General features: G+C 38.5%; 1 long non-coding RNA gene across 1 annotated transcript in view; it reads left to right on the forward strand.

Annotated features, from left to right (window-relative positions):
* Positions 1-13,537, forward strand: part of LOC104912671 — a 48,832-nt gene extending 35,295 nt beyond the window's left edge. Inside the window, exons 2-3 of the long non-coding RNA XR_794795.3 lie at positions 7,137-7,223; positions 13,500-13,537. This is a non-coding gene — a long non-coding RNA (uncharacterized LOC104912671). The remainder of the gene's footprint in view (positions 1-7,136; positions 7,224-13,499) is intronic.
* Positions 13,538-13,738: the final 201 nt, after the last annotated feature.

A 13,738-nucleotide genomic window follows, 5' to 3' on the forward strand; every position in this document is an offset into this window, starting at 1 on the left:
CATTTCAGTGAAGAATATTTTAAAGTTTTTAAGGAAACCTCCTGCCTTCTGTTCTATGGTATACCTGTAGGGCTACATGTTCTTTCTTTCCTGATAGTTAGAGGTAAGAAATCTTTCTGGCTTTAACTCAGAAATGAGAGATCATGGCAGTTTATACTCTAATTAACATTTGCTCTTAGACTCAAGCCACCATTCTCTTGGATATCCTTATCTACCCCTGGCCTTAGCAGCTCGTTTGTATCACATAAACAAAGAACAATTTGGAAGACTCTGTATTGAAGAATTATAATGATACAGTGAAGGACCTAAATAAATCAGTTCACTGAATGACTGAAGCATTTTTTTAATATTTATCTTTCCTATATTGCCAAGCCTTGACTAAATGTTGCAGGTTATTTGCAGGATGGTTCCACTAAAGCAGTGATAACAAATTCTAAACAGAAACTTATTGCACTGGCATTTGTGATCTGCTATAGAGTAACCTGATCCACAGATCACGTTACAGATGTTCATGATTTGGAGTGCTTTAGTTTTGTAGATACCTAACATCTGGAGATTTAATGCTGAACACATTCTTTAATACTGCAGTCTGCAAAACCTGACCTTCTCGCTTTACAAGGGTCTTCTTTTCTTTTCCTTTCTTTTCCTTTCTTTCCCTTTCTTCCCCTTCCTTTCCTTCTCTTCCTTTCCTCCTCTTCTCCTTTTCTTTCCTTTTCCCTTCCCCTTCCCCTTCCCTTCCTCTTCTCCTTCCCTTCCCTTTTTAATCCCTTTTCTTCCTTTCCTTTTCTTCCCCTTTTCTTCCCTTCCTTTCCCTTTCCTTCCCTTCTGTTCCATCAGGTGTGTAGAGCACCAACACACACACACAGAGTCTTGTTTCCATCAGCCAACTTCAGCTGATGCCCGCCTGTGTGGATCTGAAGAACCAAGCACAGCACAGATAACACAGTCACAAGCTTCACAATTGCTTGTGTCTCCTAAAAGCAACAACAAAAAATTCCTTGACAGGCAGTCTCTCCAGTGAGTCCTATTTCTTTGAATGTTACATTGATGAAATCCATTCAAAGGAACTTATATAACACGAAGCACAGACTGTTCAAAGGGTCCTGGACTGCAGGAAATGGAGAAATGCAGTACCATGTGTTTTCAGCAGGTTGCTATGAAAAAAACTGACTTCTAGAAATCATTGGAGCAGGAATAGGGAAGACAAAAAACTGCTGACTGGGACTCAGTGCTGTACCAGCACCCAGCTCTATGCAACTGCTGTCCTTAAGACTATTTTCTCTTCTCTGGGGGCTTGCAGTGTTCCCTTATTCCGTCCCCCAGTCAGAGTGTAGCTGAAGCCATGTTCGTCACTTACCTAAAGATTAGAAAGCATTTGACACCATATGTCACACATATATTAAATATAAATCAAAACTTGCCTAAGTGAGTGGATGGGAAGGATGTAAAACAGTAAACAACAGAAGCTGAAAAATGGCAAGGTATTTTGTTGGGTTACAGTAGTTCTGAATAGCTGTTGCCAGAAGGATAATGACAAAATAAAAGATGTTCTAGTGGAATTAAGAAAATTATCAAGTGCTCAAAGGAAAATAAAGAATTTACAAGGAAGAAAAAGGGGTAAGTTGATGTAGTTTGTATAGGTGACATCTTAAAGAGACAAGAGGAAACAGCTTTATCTTACTATTTTACAAATGTGCATTGAGGCTCAGGTTATAAAAGTCACAACAATAGCAGATATAAGAGGAATCACTTTTAAAAAGTGAAAATTTGATCTTTCACATCATGAAAACCTTATCACAATGAAATGCTGTCAGCTTCAATGTAGTCTGCAAAAGTTTCATTGTCAGACTCTTTGCTTTGGATATTAGACACTAAAATCATAGCCACTTTGTCAGCCAGTGGCAGGATAGCTTTACTGAATTGAAAGGGATTCATGCCAATTGACAGCACTTAGAGAGAGTCTTCTGTGCAAAAAAATAAATAAATTATTGTAGGAAGAGAGGAGAGTAAGCAGATAAGTTTTCTAGCTGTGTCCTGTGGTCACTTACTAAGAGGTCTTGGAAAGCTGTGTTAGTTTTGCATTGCCTCTCTTTCCAGATGACAAAATATATCCACTGCCTCCCTAAAAGCTGCTTTATAGTGTAGGTGACTATAAAGAGAGCACTTCTGCAGTCCCTGTGCACTATCCAGCAGAGTATTTGCAAATGAAAATTGCATATCACCAATCCCCTATAATTCCTGTGACATGTCAGTAGAGCTGTGGATGAGTCTGAGCCAGCTAAGATAATTTTCAAAAAGGATTTGACAGGGTCCTTTATGAGATGCTACAAAAAAATTCTTAAATCATCTTCAGTGAGCGACAAAATATTATGAATCAAAAATTGGGTAGGTGAACACACACACAACCGGAGGATTAAACAGTCAATTTTCTTAATGGACCAATGATAAGTTCTGGTTGTGGCAGTAAATGAACAGAGTAATACATGTGGCAGGAATTTAAATTTAGATGAGACTGAATTCACTACTTGTTTTTAATTACAATTTTTTTCAATCACTGTGACCGTTCCTAGAATCATACAACACACAGCAAGACTGATAGCACTAGAAAAACAGCATCGACTTCAGTCTGGAGTAAATACTATTATTTACCTCTGGATAGAACATTTCCTGAAAAATTACCTACAAGCTAGGGTTAGAAGCCCCAAACAAAACATTACCAAGCAGTCATTAATCCACAAGAAATGTCTCATTACTTAATTGTTGCTGCAGAAAATACACGCGGAGCAAGGATACACAGTACTATAGATTTCTTTATCTGAAGGCTTTCTTTTCCAAGAGAAGAAAAGCCAAGTTTGTGTGTTGGTTGAGATTAACTAGGCTCGGACCTGCATAACTCACAGAGCTGGACATTTACATATCGCTGCTGAAAGCTGATTTACGATGCACAGAGACAAGTGCAGTCGCAGAATTCCAATGCGTAAGTGAAACATGCCAACACCGCCACAAAGATGGGACATCTATGTAACCCTCACAGGGATAAGCACGCGTTAATAAAAAGGGTTAGTCAGAGGTCTCCTGAGATTTGTGGCCTGTTGATATCTGCATGTCCCTCCCACTGGGTGCTTCCTCTCCTGTCCCCTTGCTCACCATGTCCCTGCTGATGCAACCTCTGCTGGTCTCCAGCATCCCAGGCTATCTGAGCCACTTGTCATTGTGGTATATCTGCTAGCAGGAGGAGGAGGGTGACTGCCGCTGTCCCAGATAGGCCATCCCGAAGCTGGGCACCTGTGCTTATCCACATTTATCCACTTCTCACGAGGTTGGTTTCTTCTCACTGGTGACGGGTGACAGGATGAGGGGAAATGACCTCAAGTTGCACCAGGGTAACTTTAGGTTGGATATCAGGAAACACTTCTTTACAGAAAGGGTTGTTAAGCACTGGAATAGGCTCCCCAGGGAGGTGGTTGAGTCACCATCCCTGGATGTGTTTAAAAACCGTTTGGATGTGGTGCTCAGGGACATGATTTAGTGGAGGGTTGTTAGAGTTAGGGTAGTATGATTAGGTTGTGGTTGGACTCGATGATCTTTGAGGTTTTTTCCAACCTGAGCTATTCTATGATTCTATTTCTATCTAAACAGTCCAGTTAGGACTTCATTCTTTGATCTGGAAATCCGTTTTCCACACTTCTGGACCCCAAATGGCTTCTCAGTGGTTCCTTTACTTAACCTCATCCAGGACTCAAAGGTTAACCAATCAAGTTGGTAGAAATATCTAAATCTGTTTAAAATTAGCCCATTATCTTACAATGGCTGGAACATTATCCGCAAGATGCTTCAGAATTATTTTTTGTTCAGTTTATGATTAAAAAACCAAAAACCTGCTTTTGATACAGAGTTAAATTTTTGGTGGCATTCATCAGTACATTTGAAACCTTATTTTCAGTCTGATGGCTGCTTTATGCCAATCCTAAGCACCAGGGGCAGATAAGTTAGCTGACCTCAAAAGAGAAGCTGTGCATGAAATTTTATTTTAACACTAAAAGTTGAGTCCTTTTTGGTTAGTTAGACAGTTGCCTCTTGGTCTTACCTTTTCAAGCATTTCACACTGTGTACTGAAAAAAGATCTTGTTACAATCACATACCACCATGCTTTTAATCTGGGTCAGATATCTGCAGATGAAGACCAAAATCACAAGAGTTGGTGCGATTCTGTTCTTGGCAGTCAGAAAGAGTCTGTACCCATAGTTTAATATTTCTCTTTTCAAAAAATATTTTACTGGATTTAAAACTTACCATTGTTCAATGGAGACAGTTTGCGATGTGTGGATATTTTTCACGTAGTGTTTTCTGATTTTATATTTATATATATTTCTAATCTGATTTCATTTCTAAATTGACTGAGTTTCAAATGGTAGCAATATATACATCATACGAACAGAATTCATCATATTACTCTGATAAAATCATATTCAGATATTCATGATAATAGCAATTATTAACCATGGCAAATACCAGCGATATTAGTACAACTTTGTGTCAGAAATGGTTATGTTGAATTTAAATTATGTAGAAAACTTTATTATGTACCACAACTGCAAGTACAAAGGGAGGGGAAGAGAAGCTAGCTGGAAAAGAAAAAAAAAAAGACTATTAGGGCCATTTTTCATTAAAGTGTGGATGAGAAATAATCTTGGAGAAAAGAAGAAATGAAAGATTTTGACATGTCAAAAAGAAAGGTCACCCTTATTTTTAATCAGCCTTCTCATCCTTTCCGTGGATGAAGGTATCATTGTCAGACTTGGGTAGGCAAAGTGGGAGGGAAGAGCTCTGTTAACAGATTGGTTTCTGCACGGCACGTAGCAGACCTCTCAGAAGATGTTTCCGTGAAGGTGACAGTGGGGGTCAGCCACAGTATAACCTACAGGAACTGCTGCCTGGGCAAATGGAAATCATAAGCACTGAGCAGTGTATTTCACAAGTAGGATGGCTTTAGGTCAAAACCACTAGATGTTCCCATCCCAGTCTGACTGGCCCAGTTTTTGACGGAGGAAACATAAGGCAATGCCCTTCAAAAGAAAGGGGCACGTGGTTATTTCTTAGACATGCTTTGGGGCGCAGCACTTCAGCTTCTTGGGAAAAACACTTTGGGAATAGAGTTTTACAGGTGAACATGCCTTTCGTCTGTGCACACAGCACTTCATTTTCTAGAAAGTAAGCAAATGGTTGTGTGAAAGAGAAACAGAGAAAAACGGATGAGAAACAAATCCATTTTTAGATCACAGCCCTAGGATTAAATGTCACTATTGCAACTCTGCTTTCTGCCAATTTACTGTCATAAACTCTTACAGTTGGAATATTTCTCAGTATGTAATTCATCTTTTGAAAATAATAGCACTTATGCCAGGTACTTGTAGCAATAGGTCTGCTCCCTTCCAAATGGCAAACTGCTTGCCAGTGTTTCAGCTTGCTTGTGTTAAAAGAATTTACTGTACATTAAAATGTACTCTATAGTGCTATTGCTGCCACTTACCAGATAAGCAAGTCATAAGATGAACAGTCTACCTCAAATAACTGAAAAGCAAAGCGGTTCTGATACTGCAACTGCAAACCAGATGATGCTCTGATTAGAGGCATCCACGTAGATTACTGAAATCTAATAAATCATGTCACTTTTTTGCCTCCAATAAAAGAAAAAATGCTAGTTTTTTTTTATTTATTAGAAAATAAACTGTTTATCAAGAATGCTTTAAAGGTGACATTTATTACTAATAAACTCTTTCGAAAGGGCTGAACCACTCATTGGCAGCAGAGGCAGAGACTTTCTTCTGTGTGAAAAATGCCCCATCTCAGTGCTTGCAGGGTCAGGAAGCACTTCCATCAGCACTACCGAAGGGTGGGCGATAGATTCACCCACATCTTTCTTCAAATGAGAACATTCCTCAAACTAGAAATGAGTCATGGAAATACAACTCTGGTATTATTCTGGGAGCAGTCATAGATCTCAGCACATGCCCTTGGAATATTGCTGAGAAGCCATTCCAGAGTCAGATAGTAGTAGAAAAAAAACAGGAGAGCATCTTCTGGGCAAACTCTTGAGAGTGTCAGTGAGCCTGCTGCTTAGGGAGGATGTGGTTTCCTCTTCAGCGCTTGAAACTTGTGGGTTGACTCTTCGGGGTTGTCGTGCTTCACATAGCTTCTCATATTAACTCTGTTAAGTTGCTGTGTACCAAATATTATGGCTGTTGCTGTTGAACATGTCAAAAAAACATGTCAAAAAAAAACCAACAGCCTACACTAGACAGGAATATGATGCTTCTCTCTTAACAAATCATCTCTTATCTGAAGTGTTTAATTCACACTTTAGCCCCCTCCTTCCCAAATTCTGACTTGCTTTAGAGACTAACTTATCCATTCCTGACTGGTAACAGCATTGAAGGTGTGTCTACCAGCTACCTGAGTTTGGGTCAGGAATGACTGCATACAAGCCTAAACTCCGTGCATCTCTTAGCTATTAAAAGATGTCTTTTGAAAATGCACAGGAAAAAGGCAAAGGTGGAGAGCAGCACACTTCATTTAGGGCTTGTTGCATGGCCGTGACCTGCAGAACACAAACAAGTGGCAGTTATGAACTTATTCAATTTCTTTAATATAAAAAAGAAAATTGTAGGAATTAACCACTGGGCAAGTTCAAAGTGTTAAACGTTTATCACTCTGACCTTGTCTGTGAAATCTATTTTGTGATTAGTCCATAGGATGCACCTCATTATTTGGTCACAAACTGAGATTTCTGTTCCCATACTGCAAAAACAAGATTCCTCTATTATTCTCACCAGGCAGAATACATCTCATGATTAAAACGTGGATGCTGATTGTCAGAAAAATCAAACTTCTTGCACTTAAGATGCATTAACTATTCAGGAAAATGAAATGGTGCTTAAGAACTGCTCTCAAGAGTCTGTGATAAAAATCAATGTAGCTCACGTATTGTCTAGATTATATGTGAACTGGGCATTTCCTCGAAGTGACAGTAACTTACATATTCCTCTACCTAGATATCCATGCTAGTGATATACTATTATTTTTTCCTATTCCACTGACTTCCTAAATACAGTTTGTTGTACAATATTGTTTTTCAGGAGATGACCCATTCATGGCCTCCACCACTGTCAGCTATTCACACACCAGGGAAGGCAGAGCAAAGCAAGTTTCCCTTTCCAAACAAGGTAAGAGATGTAAGAGGTGCAGTCTGCATCTTGAAATATGACTTATGTGAGTTCTGGTTAAGCATGTGAGGGCTCTGAACTGAGTCTGATGCAGTGCTAATAACCTTGGCCATGCATGTGCCAGTATCCTCTGGCTTTTCCCTGCTTACAGCCTCTGCAGCAGTACATGGTCTTGTTTGCATACTTTCTGGCAGTAGCACTGACCCTCACGTGTTGGTCACAGGTTCCTCACCTTAGGGAAAAAATACAGGCATCCCTGGTAGGGTATCCAGACGAGGTGACATTTATGGGCACTTGCTAAGACTCCTGACAAATACTTCAGAGCACACACAGCTGCAGTAAGTCAAGAAGCTTCTGCTTACATCCCATTGCTCCCATTGCTCACTGAAGCCATCAAGGGCTCGGATAGACTTTGCTTATACACTGACATACGTATCTGGGGGCTGATGAGCAGGTAGACATGCCCTGCCACCAACTTGGCTTTGGGAATAGATTTGCTCTGGAGGCAGAGTCCAGTGCAGAGGTGTCCAGAAGAGCCACAGAAGCATTTGCCAGTGAAGTATTTGCCTGTTCAAGTTCAGAAGCAGGGGACCAGTGTCCTTGTCCCAGAGGACCAGTGACTCTGGTTCTGTTAACTGTCCTATGAAACCAGCTCCATCCACTACTGTATGTGTGTCACAGGAAGCATACAGTGTAGCACAGCAAAGCTTATGGGCACAAGCTTGGGGAAACCACATTATTTGTACTTGGTAAATCAGGAGGGAAGGAGGTCAGCTTTCCTATGCAAATGCCAATAAAAATTTCTCATTGTATCATCATATGCAGTTTATATGCCACAAGCATTTGTCATGAAGTATTCAAGCTTGAAATATAATACTGATGCCGTTTATAGCCTTTTTACTGTTAAAGCAACTTCCTTTGGTAACTGTTAGTCCATTCTTCAGAATTTAGTGAACAGAATGATTATAACCACAAAGCCAAGAAAACATCAAGGTTTGCCTACAGTAAAACAGCTTTGCTGTGGATGATAGTGTCATGGTTTTGAAGTACCAGGGGTGTAAACCAAAACATCTCTGGCATGTTATGAAAGAAAAACAAAAGGAAATAACCCACTGTCTTTGCTTGATGAAAACAGACAGTTGATAGAAGGTGAGAGGTGGACTACAGGCTTAAGTTAAAGTAAGTCCAGCAGGAGATGGATCAGCAACTTACCAGCCAGTAAAATGTTCATCTGTGAATGACAAAAACAAAGTGGTGTTTGCAGCTCAGCATTTTCTTCCACAATTATTACTATTCAGTGTGATCATATAGCATGTGTGCAGATGAACATGGGCAAGGTATGTCCCTATCAGCATATGTGTGTGACCATCATGAATGCACTTCCTCACTACTAAATGTATTGTGATAAATATAGGAGTAGCAGAACCATGGTCTATAGGACTAAGACATGTGAATAATGGCTGATATTGACTTTCTCATCTTCTTTCTGCCTGTTCATCCATCTCTGTGGGAAATAATCTGATAGTTTAAACTGTGGAGCTGTTTCAAAGATCTACCATTCATTTTTAAAAAGCCTTTTCTAGTTGGCTGCCTTTTCTCCTACCAAAGTAGAATTCCCATTTTATTTAAGCCTAGGATTGACAAGATTTCATCTAGCAGTATATGTACATACTTTAGTAATATAATGACACCAACACTCTATTCTGTCCTTGGTGGCCTACATTGTCAGAAAATAGAGTACTTTACATAACATAGTGAAGAAATACCTAGAAGTACTTTTTCCTCTTGGAAAAACCCTGCATTACTGGCCATAAAACGTGATATATTTAGACACTGTCTCTTTTTAATATTTTAAAATAATTAAAATGTATTTCTTTCACCTCCTCTGGACCCAAATGGTTGCATGCTCAAGAAGGCATCTGCTTTTCAGGCTCCAAAATGCAAATAATGGTGTCCTAATCTTTCAGTCATGTTTTCAAAATATTCATAAGCTAATAATTACTTTTCACAAAATGTAGTGAAAAATCTTTCCTGAATCTCATACGAGATAACTCCATAAGGAAACTTTCCTACAGATGAGCTACATAGCCGTTCCAAGTTGAAACTTAAGAACTACACTATGACCACACACTACACTGTATGGCACATTACTCAGAAAGATAGTCCTGTCAGTCAAGCAGTGGCCAAGGACTGCAAAGAAGCTAAAAGGATAAATTCAGGGCATTGGCTCCTTCCCTCCATCTCTCCTTCTCCATGGAGTGAGTGGTACTGTGAATACATTTCCAGATTTTATGGAAGTTTGAGACATCAATTCAGATCATTTGCAAAACATCTTCCAGATTTACTCTGTAGGAGTAAATAGGCTACAATCCTTTAATAGAAAATGTTTCCAGATATGAAGATATTCACAGTCTTGGGAATGAGAATCTTGTAAGACTCCTACCTTTCTGCAAGGATGCAAATCATTCTTACTTTTCTGTCTATAAGAAATGAGTGCCAGCATCATTAGTCTCTGTATCTACCAAATTACTTTTCACCTACGACTCAAGTAATCAGTGATCTGACAGCTTGAAACTTGAAATTTATTAATTAGGCTATTAAAGTTGCAAAGGCCACAAGAACTATAGCTGGACTCATTTTGAAATCTGTCTAGTAATAAAAACTAATAACTGAGTTTTGTATGTCACAAATACAGCAGGATTGCATTTTTGAAACTGTGCATGTGGGTATGTCCAGCCATATAACTACATGCTCTGCGGATGGGAGAGTGTATTGCATATGCTATACGTGTGTGCAAAATCAGACCTCACTAATGCTGGAGGTCTGCATTAACCCACAGGAATGAAAGGAAAGCCAGTGTCAAGTTTGAAGCGTTGGCTACTGCCCAGTAAGTTTTTCAGCACAATGCTGCACTTGTAGGGAGCTGTTCTTTATGTAATAGAGGGCATAAAGTTGCATTGCGTTGCTAACTTTGAATTTTGTTTCTCTGTGGAATTAATCTGTGTTCTTGAATTTAGTAGGAAGGAGCAATGATTGTCTCTTTATTCCTTGTTTTTCAAAGCTTAAGGATAATTGGATCAGTGTGTGATGTGACAGCCTGCATGTGCTTTCCTCTCTCCTATCTCTGTCACACTTTGTTATGAACAAATGGCTAGGCATTATTTGATTGTAATTTTATTAAAACATCTTAATAAATAAACTTTAAATGAATAATTAAATTTGGTAAATAAGAGCTCACTTGATGCTTATGTGAATGAGCTTTCATGTTCAGACATTAATTCTGTATTCCAGCGTGAGGGAAAAAATGCCGTTAATTCTGCTGCTGCCTTTGCTCTCTTTTTTCATTTTTACTGTGATTTCATGTCTTGAAAGTTCGATCAGGTGTTTGATTTCTATTTATGTGTGTATGATATTATAGGATCAGCCATCACTTTGTTACTTGAGAATTAATTTATCCACCCCAGGAAAATTGCTATCTTGTCACAAAACTATGGACTGATTATTCTCAGAAACTAAATTATAATGATAATGTTGTCTTTTCAGTGCCCAACTCATTTACTCTTTCCTTTCTTGTTGATTTTAACAATATGAAGTAAATGCATTAGAAAAAAAATGAAAAAACTCCTGAAGTGAGGACTTCACCTCTTCTTTTTAAGTTACACAAAGCATTATTTTCCTACGTCGGTAAGAATATTCTTTATATCACGGTAGTATTTTTATTAGCCTTTTTATTTAGAATAATTTGCTGAAAATGAAGACACTTCTTTTAAAGAATCAGTTAAAAGATGTGAAAATGTTATAACTCCTGTGTTTTGCTGATGTGAAATTTGAGACAAAGCAGAGTCAAGGGCAGAGGAAAGATACTTGCTAGACAGTTCAAAGGGGAGGGTGCATTCTATCTGAAGTTGATGAAAATGTTGATGAAAATGAAAAGAGTGAACAATTTCCTTGCTTAGCAGTTTCGAATAATCTTACAAACTCAAGGATATCTCCATCAAATAACTCTCTTCCTTAAAACAGAAAACAATTTCCCCACGTGTAGTTACAAAAATTCACTACTCTAGAAACTGAATGTGCTCCAATAGCCTACTTTTATTGGCCAGTCTGGTTGGCTACTAGAACAACATTTAAATTCAAGTGTGTGTATCATTACATTATCACTGTGAACTGCTTCTGACATGTTACGATTATATTCAGCCACTTGGAAAAAAAAAAAAGGCTTTAATATTCCTTCATCAGAAGCATTCATAAAATGCTGAGGTAATTTGTCAAAAGATGGAAATTTCAAATTATTGAAAAATTATTGTTAGCATATGAAACCTGGTACAGATACTTTTTTACTGCAGATGAAGGTAGGAACTCCTAATACTTGTCCCAAAATTTGATTTCTCCCATGTCAAGTGCATATGGTGTCACTGAACTGCAGATGTGTGTTACACCATAGAATCTGTACACATTAAGGCCATGTAATCCAGAGAATCTTCAATCCAAAGCAAATAGTGCAGCTGGAGGGGATTTGACCAGCCAAGCCCCGGAGGCCTCAAAGTCTTCTGTTCAGCCAAAGTCCATTTGGAGGTGCCAAACACTCGGGCCCCGCAGCTCCTAAAACACATTCCTACAGGATCCATAGCAAAATTTTAGCTTCACCAAGTCAGCTTACTCTTAATTTCTCTGGACACTTGCAGTTCCTTTTCTCAGATCTCTACCAGGGAGTTTTCTATGGGAGGTATCTATCTGAGGCCTAGTGAACACGAGAGGAGGTGGCACACACAGAAGTTGAATGAAGAGTGAAAAAGTGATATATTCTAAGCATGCACATGCGTTTGGATTTATTCATTTATTTATTTTCTAAAATTTAAGAACACCCTAAGGTCTGAAGTCTGGGTTCCAAGCTGTAGCAAACCTACAGATTTCTCAACTGTTTTGCTTCTTCAAAGTGTAGTAGAGACATACAGATACCAGCTTTGTCTAATTGAGAGCCTCCTGTTTCTGGCTGTGTGTCTGGCCCATCACTCAGCTGCTGTGGATCACAGATCTTGTTGAGGTTCCATTCCTCACCAAGAATGAATGCTGCAGATGCCTGTCAAAACAGTCTTTACTGTTGTAATTGCAGCATACACGAGATCGTTTTCAAACAGCTTATTCTGGGCTGATTCTGCGGTAACTAAGATCTCAATTAGAGGCAGAGAGGGAAGCAGCTTACAAAAATATAAAATAATAAATGATAATGTGCTTGTAACACTCACACAAGGCTAGGGGCCCAAGCTTTTCATATGTAAGAGTTGCCTCTCATGGTAGAGAACTATTTAAAATGAAGCAAATTTAAACAACTGACTCAGAAGTTTTAATGAAAGGCTGCTTACCAGCAACGCGTTCTCAAAAGGTATTCAAAGGACTTAGCAGAGCACCCAGTATATCTGCTGAAGTAAAAATAGAATATAATGAAAACTGTGTTGGTCAGCAGGGATCAGATTGAGAGACACCAGATATAGTTGGAGGCCAGGTGTTTGCTTCATAGAATTTTTATGTCATCCTCATATACCATTACCTACAAAACTGTTCTTTTTTTTTTCAGATTCAGATGAATAAATAGATTTCTTTGCTTCTTCTCCTTGTATTCTTATTTTTTCCTCAATTTAAATATATTTTCATTGTAGATTCTATTACTATTTTCATTGTATCTATATGTTTCTTTCTCATTTTTATGAATTTAAACAAATTCTGTGATTAAAATGTTTGAACATTTACATGTGACAAAGAAACAGTCTAATTTTTTGTACCGTATTCCTAAATATTACAATTGTGATACAAGGTTGACCTTGGAATCTCAGGGACCCAGAAGTAAAGTGTGCATTTCCATTCTCCAGTGCTGCCAATATCAGCATGTAAGAAGAAAAGATCAGCTGTGCTAGTACTTCAGGAATCCAATGGCCCATGAAACAGTATTGGTCTTCTCTCTGTCTTCTCATCTAAACTTGTAGAAAATAATAGACGAGTTTGGGTTGATCAATAAACGAACAGTAAGCAGGAGACTGGCAATAGCTGTACAAGGAATTGTGCTATTAGAGGATTGTTGTGAAATAAGTTTTCAAGCCTTTTGATTAAAGCATTTTCAAAACAATATTGGATTTATTCTTGTAATTGAAAATGACTTTTAAACAGAATGATCAATTAACAGTGCTGTTTGTATTGTTAAGGTAATGTTCAAGCAAGTATTGCAGCTAAAGATTGCCATAAAAATAATACACTGTGCCTTTTTTTCTATTATTATTGTAGGAGTCACAACAGGGATCTACAGGACACAGCAATACAAGTAAGTACCAACTCACTTATGGTTGCACTGGGTGGAGGGAATGACAATGACTGTGAAAACTAGGGGACTAATACGGAAACAGTAGTAGACTGGTACAGTGCAGAGCCTGAGCAACCAGTACTCATTTTTAGCCAAATATTAGGATCTGAATTCAAGAGCAACTATTCAAACAACAGATCTTTGGTGGACTGGGAAGAAAAAA

Source organism: Meleagris gallopavo, chromosome 1 (genome assembly GCF_000146605.3).
Source record: "Meleagris gallopavo isolate NT-WF06-2002-E0010 breed Aviagen turkey brand Nicholas breeding stock chromosome 1, Turkey_5.1, whole genome shotgun sequence".
Classification (NCBI taxonomy): Eukaryota; Metazoa; Chordata; class Aves; order Galliformes; family Phasianidae; genus Meleagris; species Meleagris gallopavo.